At 39.0% G+C, this 14,650-nt stretch overlaps 1 protein-coding gene across 2 annotated transcripts in view; it reads right to left on the bottom strand.

Annotated features, from left to right (window-relative positions):
* The window catches only part of KANSL1 (KAT8 regulatory NSL complex subunit 1), a 184,066-nt gene that overhangs the window by 140,271 nt on the left and 29,145 nt on the right, over nt 1-14,650 (bottom strand). The window contains exon 1 of one of the 2 annotated variants that reach the window (XM_023729392.1): nt 14,543-14,650. The exons of the other annotated variant lie outside the window; for it this stretch is intronic. The gene's annotated coding sequence lies outside the window, so the exon portion shown is untranslated. The remainder of the gene's footprint in view (nt 1-14,542) is intronic. 2 annotated transcript variants of the gene reach the window in all.

The raw sequence follows: 14,650 nt of genomic DNA, 5'->3' as shown, positions 1-14,650 counted from the left end.
TACACAGCTTACACAAAACTTACTCGGTTAGGCTCATCCAGCACAAGAAAAAGACAGCCATAATTAACATCACACCATTTGTTAAGTGCCACTGTGTCAGTTCTGACTCATAGCGACCCTATATGCAACAGAATGAAACAGTGCCCAGTCCAGTGCCATCCTCACAACCACTGCTATGTTTGATCCCACTGTTGCAACCACTGTGTCAATCCATCTCACTGAAGGTCTTCCTCTTTTTTGCCGACCCTCTACCCTACCAAGCATGATGTCCTCTTTCTCCAGGGGCTGGTCCTGATGACATGTCCAACGTACGTGAGACGAAGTCTTGCCATCCTTGCTTCCAAGGAGCACTCTGGCTGTACTTCTTCCAAAACAGACTTAGCTCTTCTGGCAGTCCATGGTCTAGTCAATACTCTTCGCCAACACCATAATTCAAATGCATCAAGTCTTCTTTGGTCTTCCTTATTCATTGTCCAGCTTTCACATGCATATGAGGCGACTGTAAATATCATGGCTTGGGTCAGGCATACCTTGGTCCTCAAAGTGACATTTTTGCCTTTCAGCACTTTCAGGAGGTCTTTTGCAGATTTGCCCAATGCAATACATCCTTTGATCTCTTGACCGCTGCTTCCGTAAGTGTTGATTGTGGATCCAAGTAAAATGAAATCCCTGACAACTTCAATTTTTTCTTTGTTTATCACGATGTTGCTCATTGTTCCAGTTGTGAGGATTTCTGTGTTCTTTATGTTGAAGTATAATCCATACTGAAGGCTGTGGTCTTTGATCTTCATCAGTAAGTGCTTCAAGTCCTCTTGACTTTGAGCAAGTACGGTTCTATCATCGGCTTATCGCAGGTTGTTAATGAGTCTTCCTCCAATCCTGATGCCACCATCTTCTTCATATGGTCCAGCTTCTCAGATTATTTGCTCAGCATACAGACTGAGTAAGTATGGTGAAAGGATGCAATGCTGACACACACCTTTCCTGGCTTTAAACCACACAGTATCCCCTTGTTCTGTTCAAATGACTGCCTCTTAGTCTATGTACAGGTTCCCCATGAGTACAATTAAGTGTTCTGGAATTCCCATTCTTCGCAGTGTTATCCATAATTTGTTATGATCCACACCATGGAAGGTACTTAAGTAATTTAACACTCCAAAGTAACTTTAGAATTACTCAATTCTTTAAAGTCCACAACTTAAAGTAAAATCTGGTAGATCAAACCCCTTCTCTTCCATGAAGTCTTCTCTGAGCATAGCCCTATGAACTAACAGAAATTAGGTCTACGACGGTGACATTAACCACATACATCTTGAAGGCAAGAGTTTATTTTGTTGACACACTTTCTCCTTGGTCATAATCCCTGTAAGATACACCGCAAACAGTAGCTACTAAAACAATCATTATCTGAATAAATAAAATAGGGATGGGGAAAAAGTGACAGTTTCTTCAGAAGCCAAGTCTCATTCCTAGCTCCTAAATCTTTCGTTTTCTATACCAAAGAAATAGTACACAGAGTTTTAGAAGATTAAAATCTACATCCCTCTCCTTCTATTGATCTGAAATGCTATGCTGCGATTCCACATTACACCCAACATAATTCATGGATAAGGGGAGCACTGGCTCAAATGAGCCAGCTTGGATTCACATTCTGGCTCTCCCTCATGTAAATTACTTTAAGTATGCTGTATCCACAATTTCCTCATCTGCAAATAACAGACCTTTCCTCATAAGGCTGCTGTGCGGATTAAATAAAATACTTTCAATTACTTAGTCTAATGCCTGGCACAACCATCATTACTTGCACCAACTAATATTACAATCTGTAGGCAAAAAAAAAGGAGAAGGAATAAATTTCTTTAAGGCTTTTTAATGCATAGGAAAAATGCAAACCAAAATGTTTCTCTAAAATGTCAATGTACTTGAGGACTCCAAGCATATCCAAAAAAGAAAGCACACTGAAAAAAGAAAAGAAGGATATAGTGCCTAGTTAGCATTCAATATCAGCTATAATTGCCATAAACCTCCATACAATGGAATACTATATGACCATAAAAATTACGCTGCAGAGCTATAGCAATTGACATGAAACAGTTTAATAAAAAAAGGCTACAAAACAAAACATATACTGTGGCTTCATTTTGTTTTAAAAAGGAAGTGGGAAGATTCTTGTCTTTTTTTTTCTTTTTTTTGGACATACGTAATTTCTCCACCATAAACATGTATTACCTGTGTAATAAAAGGGAGGGAAGTAAAAAGAAAACAATACAAATTCTTAGAGTCAAAAAATAGAGTAAACAGAGTTTCTCAGAGTAAAACAAAACTTCACAACTTCTTAAATTTAACACATTGAGCAAAATGTTGATTAACACATGTATTCCCACCCCACTTGACCCCTACAAACCTCAAAAGCAATATAAAGCTCTACTCTTCAACAGTTAAAAGCAGAGAAAGACTGTCAAACATAAGCAATTTTATAAAAACTGTATGACAGCTTACGATAAATCACCTTTGTCCAAAGAATCAAAGCATTAAAGCTATAATTAACTTATTAATCCTCATAACAACCTAGGCAGTAGGTTTAGGGCTGAGATTATAATTTCCCACTTACTGGTGGGAACAGATAATAAAGCCATATTATACATTCGGAATAAAGAATTAAAATATTACAATTTTTAGCTCATCTAATAAGCCACAATCTGATAAAATAAATACAGATGGAACAACTGCACCTACTGTCACTGACATAAGATTCTGCAGCAAACTTGCAGAGACAAAAGGAAAGGGTCATCTTACCAAGGCCCATTAGCTATAAAAAGTAATAGTTTCCCTCACAGTTCCAAGGAAGCATTTTGGGTGCTGAAAATGTTAAATGAATTCAGTACTCAACGTATTTGGGAAACTTCCCTAATGGAGAGGCACAATGCACTTCATCAGGCTGATATTCGAAAGTTTGCCTTTACCCAACCTATTTAACAAATAAACACTTTTTTCCAATACAGCTATCAATATCCCACGGAATACTGGTCAGAGGAATACAAGTTGAGATAAAGTTCAAATATGTTATGTTGCGCTTGTTGCGTTGTGGTGTGCCATCTAGTCAATTCCGACTTACAGAGACCCTACCTGACAGAGTAGAACCGCCCCATAGGGTTTCCTGGGCTAAGCTTTACAGGAGCAGATCACCAGTCTTCCCCCACAGAGCAGCTGGTGGGTTCAAATTGCCGACTTTCTGGTTAGCAGCCAAGCGCTTAACCAGTGGGTCACCAGGCTCCTTTTTTCTGTGCTTATGATACTATTATTCTAAATTGCAATACAGGTCCAAGTATAAACTTCCACCTAACACAAGTGGCACTTGAGAGGCAAAAACATACCCCTATAGCAGAGTTTCTCAACCTCAGCACTACTGACAGACATCTTGGGCGAAATAATTCTTTGCCATAGGGCTGTCCTCCATTGCAGGATGCTCAGCAGCATCCCTGGCCTCTATCCACTAGAAGCCAATAGCACCCTCCTCTCAAGTATGACAACCAAAATATGGCTCCAGACCTGTCAAACATTCCCTAGGGGGCAAAATCACAGACCTTCCAACTGAGAAGCACTGCAAGATACAAATATATATTCTTTACAGAAAACAAAAACATAACTACTGGCTTCAAATACTGCAAGCCGGGCCTAACTCCACATCTACAAATGAAAAACTTGCTTTATTCCTTTTAAGTCCTCAGCACAGGACTCCAAGTATACTAGGATAACCTGGAAACATCCACCTTGCAAAAATCTTGATTTGTTGTGGTGGTGGTGGTGTGCCGTTGAGTTGATTCCGACTCACAGCAACCCTACATGACAGAGTAGAACCGCCCCACAGGGTTTCCCAAGCAGAAATCTTTACTGGAGTAGATCACCAGGTCATTTCTCTCGCTCAACCGTTGCACCACCAGGCTCCAGATAACCAAAGAAAACGGTTAGGTCATTTGTCTGGCCAATGAGGCAAGAATTACAACAACCACACTTGTGCTGAAAACAGAAGCAAAAGTCAAATAGGAAAGAAAAGTCTGGCCATAATGTGGATTCTACTGAACTATTTCCCACCATTATCTCATTATTCTGCAAAAAAAAAACAGGGAAAGAAACAGGAGGAGGAAGGCTGGTTAGGGAAGTGTCTATGGAGCTGTCACAACTTCAGCTGAGACTTGAAAATTAGCTAAATTTCATTACGTAAAAGGCTAGGACAAGAGAATGGTAATGTGGCATTCTACTGAGAAAGGAAATGTCATGAGAAAAGGCAAAGCGGTAGGAAAACATAGGACATCCTAGAGGTTAAAAGAAATTAACAATTTGCTTAAAATATAAAGCATATTTTAAGAGGAAAAGCGGTGAAGAGAAAGGTGCAAAGGCAGTTTGAAGCCAGATCATAATGGACAACCCTGAATAGCCAAGCAATCTATTTTATCCTTTACTCAGACTTAAAGGCAGCAAAATGTCATTAAAGATTTTTCAAATAGAGAGTGGCACATCAGAGCTGTGCTTTTAGAGACCAGGTGGGCAGGATGAATTAAAAGTAAAAAGTCTTAGATGTTAAAGCCCAATGAAGAAACTATTACAATAAACCAGATAGGATGTAATGGGAACTTCAACTAAGGTGGTCACCAAAGTAGAATGATCGAAGCTTAAATCCAAGCAAACATACAGGGTCTTAGAGAAAGACCTCTTTTCCTTCATAACTTTATCTCATTTATGATGAAATCTTCCCATTACTTCTCATAAAGCTGTTCACGTTTGGTATATCCTATTACTAACACTATCAACCTAGTCCAGGTCCTCACATCAGCTGACACCTAGATTATCACAAAAGCCTTTTCTGACTGGTGTCTCAGTCCTCTAATCCATCCTATCCATTTTTATCTTCTCACTTCCCGGCTCCAGAATAAGCCCCCTCAAGAGTCCAAATCCCCGAAAAAGATAAAACCTAAAATAAAATCAGGGCAAGTGCATCTGATGGCACAGACCCAGAACTCCCCACACTGCTTCCCAACTATTTTTGCCTATGCTGCTGCTTCTACCTGAAGACCCTTCTCCCACCCTTCTGGTCCAAAACTTATTACTATTAATCCACATTACTGATGCAGTGGGTAAGAGCCTGGCTGCTAACAAAAAGGTCAGTAGTTCGAATCCACCAGCTGCTCCTTGGAAACCCTATGGGGCAGTTCTACTCTGTCCTACAGGGTAGCTGTCAGTCGGAACTGACTCGACAGCAACAGGTTTGGTCTTTTTGGTTTGTCTTAGTTTGCTAGTGCTGCTGTAACAGAAATACTACAAGTGGGTGGCCTTACAGAACAGAAATTTATTTTGTCATAGTTCAGGAAGCTAAAAGTCTGAATTCAGGGTATGGCTCTAGGGGAAGGTCTATGCCAGCTTCTAGTAGCAGGCAATCCTTCGAGTTCCTGGGCTTGTAGGTTCATCAGCCTCTGTGGTCAGATAGTATCTGTCCCCCACCTCCCCTTGTCTTCCTATCTCTGGGTCTACTCTGGTCTCTTTATAATTCAGAAGTGATTAGGTTTAGGACCCACTCTACGCTGGTATGGTCTCATTAACCTAACAAAAGAAAAACCCTATTTTCCAAACAAGGCCACATCCACAGGCACAAGGGCCAGGAAGTCAACACTTTTGGGGGACACAATCAATCCACAATACACCGTATCTCCACAAAAACTTCTCCAGACTATTCAGATTTACACTGCCTTTTTCCTGCTTAATTTGTATAATATTTAAAGTCACTATCACTCAATTCAAATTATCTGAGTGTTCTCTAATTGTCAATTTATTAATTCTATTTCCAAGACAGGCAAAGTTCCTTAGTAGCACCCTTCTTCTGCATGCTCAGTAACTTTATCCAGAACTTGGCACAGAGTAAACACTGTAAGCCCTTACTGAATAAGTAATCAAAAGTAGTAAAAAGCTGGAGTAGTCAAAAAAGGCTTCTTGAGCTGGGCCTTCAAGTGTAAGATTTTGCTAAGCAAAAAGATGAGGAAATTCCAAACAAGACAATGACACAATAAAAATAAATAAATAAATAAATATTTGGGGGATGATTCATGAACTTGGATAACTCAAGTGATATATGTACAGCTTCTCAAGATAGAGTACACAGAGGGTGAAAGTAGCTATGTAGTGATCTGTGAGGAAGTACTGGAAGCTATAAATTCTAGAATGTCAATTTTAGAGGAAGCACTGAAAAGAATTTCTTTTACCAGAAAACAAATGCAGATTTGTTGTGCAATACAATGGGAAGGGTACAAAATTTTTATTATAACACAAAGAAGTAACATGGGCCTCACTCTCAAGTCCCTAACACTTTCCTATGCCAACAGGGCTTCTTAACTAAGAAAGTTTTATGATTACCAAGGGAATCATAGCTCTGACTGGACGACAGATAATTATGACTGTTGTTCAGTAACAGTAACTTATTTTTTACTACGTCAGCCACTGTGTTATTGTATATACACGCTCATTTAATCTTCACAATAACATTGTAAGTAAGTACAGTACTGTTATCCTGTTATCCTCATTTTATAGATGAGGAACTTGACGGTCAGAACAGTTCAGTAACGTGCCCAAGCTCACACAACTACTAAGTTGTACAGCCAGGATTCCAACGCATATCTGTAACTCTAAAGCCCATGCTTTTAACTATTACACTAGCAGTTTAAAGCTAGGTTTAACCTGGAAGGTCCTTATTGCTAGACAACAGTTTCTGAATTTTAGTCTTTAGAGGAAAGTCAATGAGTGAACACCAACTATCTACCGGATATCTCCAATAAATATTTATTAAAATGCCTACAGCAGTCAAAGCATTGCACTAAGTGCCTACGAGGATGACAAGGACCAGTAAAGACAAAAAATACCCTGTGATCACTGCTATCCCTGGGGACCACACATTAGGGGCCCCTCACCCAGGCTAAGAAATGGTGGGGTCAGAGAAGGCTTCCAAGAGGAAATAACCTTTAAGATGAAACCTGAAGAATGAGTAGGATCCAGCATCTCCCACAGAGCTACTTCAAGCTTCTCATATCCAAAACCCATTCTCTGATCCCAAGACCAAATCCAAAACCAATTCCTGCCCCTCAACATTCCCAACGTGAGTGAATCATGATACCAATCATCAACCTACCTTCCATCATACATCTCATTTGTGACAGACATAATGTCTACTAATATGACAGACATAAATGTGTACTAATGCCAGACACAAGTAACAGAAAGACTGAAGGAGCCTGCAGTCTAATGTTGGAAACACTAAGAATTATAGCAGTTTCATCAGTGCCAAAAATAGAAGATATAAATTAAGTGTTAAGGTAGCCCAAATGATAAAGCACTGTTTTGCCTGAGGTATCAAGGAAAGCCTCCAGAAAGAGATGACACACTGACTGAATTCTGAAGGTTGATTAGGGAGAGTCCAATAAGCACCCTCATTCAATTCACTACCTTAGTTCAAAATCTCATTATGTACTGCAACAAATCCACGTAATAATAACGCAACTGTTCTTCCTTTTTCCTGTCTCAGCAAGCCCCCAATGTAGCCTCCACAATCAAAATGATTATTAAAAAGGAAGGAAAGGAAGGAGGGAACATAGATACGACCATGTTGTGCTCCTGCTTAAAACTGTTCAGTGACTCTAGGGTTAAGGATGAATCCAAACTCCCCCATACAGCATATTTCTGCTCCTTTTTACATTCAGCCTCATCTCCAACCTGTCCCCACTCCAGCAGCATGAATCTTTTATGGTTTTAGGCTCTTGCATGCCCCTTGCACCTTTGCTCATGCTCTTTCTTTTGAAGGTTCAATTCCAAGACTACTTCCTCTTTCAAGTATTCCCCATTCCTTCCAGGTTAAGTTAGCTGTCTCTCACTCTAGGTTTTATCTGCACTCCTATGACAACTTGGGCAATAACTAATAGTGGAATATAAGCTCCCAATTTTGTCTGTCTCCTCCTTCACTTGACTGTTATTTCTTAAGAAGAGAGCTATGGCTTGTTTTTTCCTGCCCCCACCCCCATGTAGTACAGTGACTGGCAGACAGTGGATCAGTACAAACTAGTTAATCTGAGCATTCTACACAGACTGCATCAGATGGAAGAAAGAGATCCATTAGGTAGTTAATACAGATGTCTGATCATGAAGTGATAACAAACAAGAAGCAGACATCAACTGGATGTAGGACAGAATTCATCCACATCAAGTTCCAGTCATTTACATGGTCAAGCACCTGCACACAGACTGGCAAACTTTTTAACTCTGCTTTTTAAACTATCAAATTTGGCTATACAAGCCTTTTGAAGGCAATTACCTATCAACATTTTTTATGTAATTTCCCAAAGTTTTACCCAGCAATAAACACTTCTAGGAATCTACAGCAGAAATATTCTCATAGGTTCACAAAGATGTATGTGCAAAGACTTTCACTAAAGAATTGTAATACAAAAAAAGAAAAAAAGACACTAGCATATTATGCAGCCGTCTAAAAAAAAGAGAACTGTATATGTGAAAAATCTCTGATATACTAATTTAAAAAAATCAAGCCACATAACAAGTATGACCCCATTTGTGTTTAAAAATCCATAAACACACAGAAAACTGTTTTCAAGGATGACTATATATCAAATTATTAACATTTTTATCATATCACTGAGTTCAAATTTCTACCAGTCTTTAGCTCACAAAAGAGAAAAAACTCATTTTTATTGTCTTTTCCCAACAAACCCTAAAGATAAAAGTGTTTCTGAACAAGTCTAAAATTGGAGACTTCTTGAAGATTCCAAGAAATTCAAATAAAAATGGATTATTCTTGGGGGGTCCTTGACCAAATTCCAGGGATCTCACTGAAACTCATCTTCTTCCTATACAGTACTGTATTAATGATTTTTTTAAAAATTAAATTTTGCCAATGCCAGGGAAATGTAAAAAGTTAATACTAACATCCTTCCTCCATTCTCTTAGAAGGCTAAAGGGAAAGCCAGGAGGTAAGCAGTAAATCAATAACCAGTGCAACTTTTCTGATAAATCCTTAAGGTACATCCTCAGTTCTCCATGGTAGTATATGAACAGTTTAATAAAAGTTTCCTGACAGTTCAACTTATCAGACTAGTATTTCTACAAAGTCTCAATGCTAGCAAACGTCAGATGCTAATTAGCTTTTTGCCTCTATCCCTTCACACCCTCTGGTGGAGGTGCTAATGAGCAGTCACAAAGGCCAAAAAGCAAGTAGCAAGAGAAAGCCTGGGTATAAATTCTTAGCAATTTTTGCTTTGACGTTCTAACGACAAAATTTGTTATTCATCTTTTTTATTCCCCAACACTTACCCTCCAAACGAATTTAACCAGGTCTAATCATAACTGCTCCCTTTTAAAAAAGGAATTAAAAGGTTAGGGACTCCATTAAGTTTGATGCCACTCAAGCAACTTTTTCCAAAGAAGGGCAGAATCTGCTGTACTTAAAATTCAGAGTGAGATCTCATTTTGGATTCCTGGTTCAAGTAACAAGAACCAGAGTTTTTGATAACACTTAGATAAAACTTCACTGAATTTACCTCCACCTTACATTTCCTGACTCTCAAGCTTGAGGAGAAACTAAAAGAAAAAAAAGGCAAGCTCACAGCCAACAACAATAAAATATATAGCTAAATAATCTCCATTTTCCCTAGCAGTATCTGGAATCTAACCCTCTAGATGGTCAGCAAAAAAGAGGAAGGCCCTCAATGAGATGGACTGACACTGATTGCAACAATGGATTCAAACACAGCAACGATAGTGAGGATGGCACAGGATCAGGCAGAGTTTCATTCTGTTGTACAGAAGGTCGTGATAAGTCGGAACCAACTCAGTGGAGCTGGCTTAAAATTTTGGAAAAGCAAGGCTTGCAGGGGGCACTGTTTACTAAGCAACTACTATTTCCCAGACACTGTTTTAACGAATGGGGAAACAAAAACTTAATAAGGACTCTGCCCTGAAAGGTCTCTGGGCATAAAGGTTTAAAATCTTCATATAAAATATTTAAATTTTTATTTCAGCCTGCCCAAAGTAGAGGGTCAGTGAAAAAGAGGAAGACCCTCAACAAGATGGACTGACACAGTGACTACAAAAATGGGCTCAAGCATAACGACAACTGTGAGGATGGCACAAGACAGGGCAGTGTTTCCTTCTGTTGTACACAGGGTCGTTGGGAGTTGGAACCAACTCAACGGCACCTAACAAGAAGTTTGTTTGTGTTTCAATCATAAGCATGAGTTGTGCTCTCTATTTTAGTGAAGCTGGTTTCCTCATACCCTGCATTTTAACTTTACCTCTATCCTCTACCTTGAAGACAGGAAAATGTTTTATAAAATGAAAAAAAAAAAAATCTCCTGCAGCCGTTTTTGGAGTCCAGGCTTTTTGGTAAATCATACCTAATGGCTTATTTTCTCCTATATATATATATTTTACACTACATCCTCAAAACAGGCACATGGCATAACAAAGGAACAAATGATAGCCAAACTAATAGATACCTTCCCAACTGTGCATGCTGATCTTTCCCTATAACTCTTGCTATGACCCACAATTCTTCACTCAATTAGGAAGTGACACCCAAGGATATCACTTACCTCCCTCTGGTGGCCTTCAGATGTTGATACCCTCTAGTCCAGGGGGATATTTTCCGTTTCTAACTCACATTATTTTCTCCAACTTGTGGTTCACCTGAGTTTTGATCTCACATTTCAAGGGACAGGAAGTACTGATGTAAGAGACTTGTTTTGTGTTATGAATCATTAGACTCTGGCAGGAATATCTGCTAATATTTTGTGTGCACAGAGGCTAATATACAATTTATTAAACCAGAAACTACAATGTAACCATACCCCTTCAGAAGCAACAAGAAGACACAAAAATTAGTCTTTTAACATAGACTGCCAAAAAATAAAGTTCTACTTTAGGGGAAAAAACATAGTCCAAGTCTTCTTTGCACTGACACAGCAGGCAGGACAGGTGTTTGGGGCTATTTTATTTGAGACATCTGCACTGAGCTCCTTTATAAAGTGAGCAAATAAAAGGTCACTACTGTAAAACATGCTTCCTGAGACCTAGGCCAATCAGGGCAGAAACTTATTTAAAAAGAAGAAGGAGCACAAAGAAAAGGTGCTTTAAAACTCTAAATAAACCACTCAACAATGAGATTTGCTCAGGGACAATTAACTGAAGACCACATAGTTCCTCTAAGCTCAAAGGAATAGGGAGGTCTTTTGGAAAAATCTATTAATTTAGAAAATGTTATCTCTTTCTAGGAAGGAAGTCACTTAATTTCTGTATCTTAATGTCCTCACAAGAAGAGGAAAAAAAATAACCCCTGCCAACCCCTCCCCAAGGAAGCAGAATAAATATGAGGAATAAGCATTACTCTTTAAATGCAGGGTTTTCTAAAACTACCATTTAAAAGATCCAATATGGATGTGTAGATTTTTCAGAACATTTTTAAATTGCTCTTCTAGTATAACATGGAACTAAGCTTTACTCACAAAAGGGCCTAACTGAAATCACTCAACACAAACATACCTTCTCAGACAAGCATCACCAACCATATCCGAACCATGTTTACAGATTAAATGAATCAGGTCATATCAAACAACAAGTCTAAAACCTGCTACTTGTTTTAAAACACAAATTAGAACCTCTGGTCAACCCAATAAAATCCAGAGGATGCACAGACACTGGTTACAGTGTAGCACTACTTGAGATGGAAGAAGATTGGCAGTGTTTGAAGAAGGAAGAAAAAAAAAAAGTGTAGTTACTTTCCTTTCTTCTCACCTTGATAAAACTTCACAACTAAGTAAACTAAGGCTTACTCGTTTTCTAACTTCCAGATTTTTCCTCAACAAGGTAAGTCAAGTCACCTAACAATCAAAGAGTGCTCTGCAGTTTAACCATGGAAATAACATGTGTAGGCAGGAAGACAGAAAATCAGACAAAAATTTACAATCTCACTTTGGTAAAGCACAAAAGTCAAATACTGATGTTTTGAATAAGGCTTTCAGAGAAGGTGCAGGAACACTTCTGAACACTACCTCAATGAACAAACTGTTCACTTCAACGGATTCAAATCGGTAGAATGACCAAAACTTCACTCTAACTCAAAGGTACTAATAATACTTAATTGATCACTCTTTTAACTATTTACAGACACATACCAAAATACTTATTACATATATATCTAAATGAGGCAGTCAAGAGAGACCATAATACAGAATTAAGACTACCTACCTTCGTGGTCACAGTATCTAATGTTTCCCTCCAAATAGTTCACACTTAAAAAATAAAGTTAACTACCTCAAATTATAAGATTACTAACAAATTCATCAAACGTCAAAGGAATTGCATGCTTTGTTGGATAAACCTACTAGATACCCAACTCAGAATTCCATGACTAAGGGCAGTTATCCCACATTTAAAATACATTTTTTAAATTCCCAAGGGTTGAGCATTTTTACCTTGACTTATTTTTAGAACTACACATCACACTGCACGTATCACATGACATGATGTAACTGTTAGCAAAGAAAATGGCCCAAACCATTGAAAATATACGTAGTAAGAGTAAACGGATCAATGCATACTTAGGAATCACTACACTTTATATTTACTTTTTTTAAAAATGTTTTTTAGTTTACAATGAATTTTTTTAATTGGAAAAGTGGCTAGTAGCCTAAATAGAAACAACAGATTTATAGAATACTTTATACAAAGTATTTACTTATAAAATTTACTTTGTATTTTATAAAACGGAAATTTACCCAAGTATGGAGAAAACTGACACGAAGAAACAGGTAATGGAACAACACTCTTCTAAATCTAGGGGATTAAAAGAAAAATTATCTGGACCAAAAACGCAACAGAAATGCTAATGAAATATTCTCAGGTAGAAAACAATTACTACTCAAAAGTATTTACTGTTGTTAGAAGAAAAAAAAGAGAAAGTTTTAACTGACAAGGTCAGTAGACAACTGAAAATTCCTAAATTGGTCAGAAAGTATGTTAGAAAAGGAATCAAGTATAGTCTATAGATGAGGGGGAGGGGAAAACACACCTACTTAAGCCTTCGTAAATAGTGGTGCTTTAAATGACCCAAAAAGCAGAGAAAATAGAAATTATAGACCATTCTGTGACGAGAAACAAATTCTAATGTACTACTTTCCACCCTTGAAAGTACTCTGGAGACGAAGTTCAGTAACAATTTATAACTATACCATGATTATGCAAGGCAAAGATTATGTAATTTTATCGTTTATTTTTAAACGTTTCCCGACTCTACAACTAAAACGTTTTGATCTCTCCAACGGGGAGGGGGGAAGTTCCTCTGGGCTACAATTTAAAAATATAAACACACACCCCAAAACAAACAAACAAACACAATGATTGCTAGCCACGTGACAAAGGAGATGGCAACCCCAGGACTGTGAATGGAGGGGAGGGAGGCGAGGCTGCAGGACTAGAGAGATTTCTCGGAACTTCGGGGACCGCGAAATTCGGGTCTTCTGATCCTTGAGGCACCAAACGTTGAGCCCAAAGAGTTGTATTATTAACACTATAAAGCGTAGTTTTATTAAAAGGTCAAGAAAAATGCTCAGTGACCTCCAGGATAAAGGGGGGAAAAACAGAGGGGGAGGAAAGAGAGCGATTTAAAGTGGCGCCATCATGTCACTCCCTCTCCCGTAAGGCAATCAATAAGCAATAGTCAAGTAACATGTTTCCCTAAAAAAACCACACTGGGATCCCGACATCGGAAAACAAAAAGATTTTTAGGGAAAACATGGGAGTAAGGTTATTTGTCGTATGGAAAACAAACTACTTGCTGAGAATCAAAAGACCATCAGCCGGAAACCAGGCCCCCCAAAAGACAGTAAGATTCCAACTCACTTAAAAGCAAATAAACGTCTCTTCCTCTTTAGTTTAAAAAAAACAAAAAACAAAAAAACAAACACGTCCGCCTGAGGGATACTAAATCTCAAAACGTAAGCGACCTCGATTTACAGACAACAAGAATAATAAATAAATGAAACAACCATCTCACTAAACAATCAGAGTTGTGATACAAACCGTGAAACGCGCAAGATGTGTGTTTCAAGCAGAAAGGCCTTTTGCAGTCAAGAGAAGTTGAAGGCAAGAGCGAGAGTTTGTTGTTTTTTTGTTGTTTTGTTTTTTACGGGAATAAATCATGCTCTTTAGGCCGCATTTTTAAATAGAACGCCAAAGGAAAACCTGGCGAACTAGGCGGCAGCTGGTGGAGAAGGGCCCCCGCACACCCCCGCCCTTGGGGCGACTCCCAGCCCCGGACCCGCAGCGGGGAAGCCCGGAGAGGCCATTTAAAGTTCCGGGGATTTTTTCCTCCCCTGCCCTGCCTTTCTAGTTACAACTAACAAAGAGAGGGAGAAATGGGAGCCACAGGGAGAGTGAGGAGAAGGAGAAAGGGCAGCGGGAGGAGGAGGAGGAGAGGAGCAGCAGCAGCAGCACCTACCACGTGATGGAGGAGCGTAGCCCGGGCGGATTCAGCCCCACAAAATGGGCGCAGTTTGCAAACAGCCCCCCGGCCTGGGCGCCGAGGGCCGGCGGCAGCGGCGGCGGG

Source organism: Trichechus manatus, unplaced genomic scaffold, assembly GCF_000243295.1.
Source record: "Trichechus manatus latirostris isolate Lorelei unplaced genomic scaffold, TriManLat1.0 scaffold00028, whole genome shotgun sequence".
Taxonomy (NCBI): Eukaryota; Metazoa; Chordata; class Mammalia; order Sirenia; family Trichechidae; genus Trichechus; species Trichechus manatus.
This window is presented reverse-complemented; position numbering and strand designations above follow the sequence as displayed.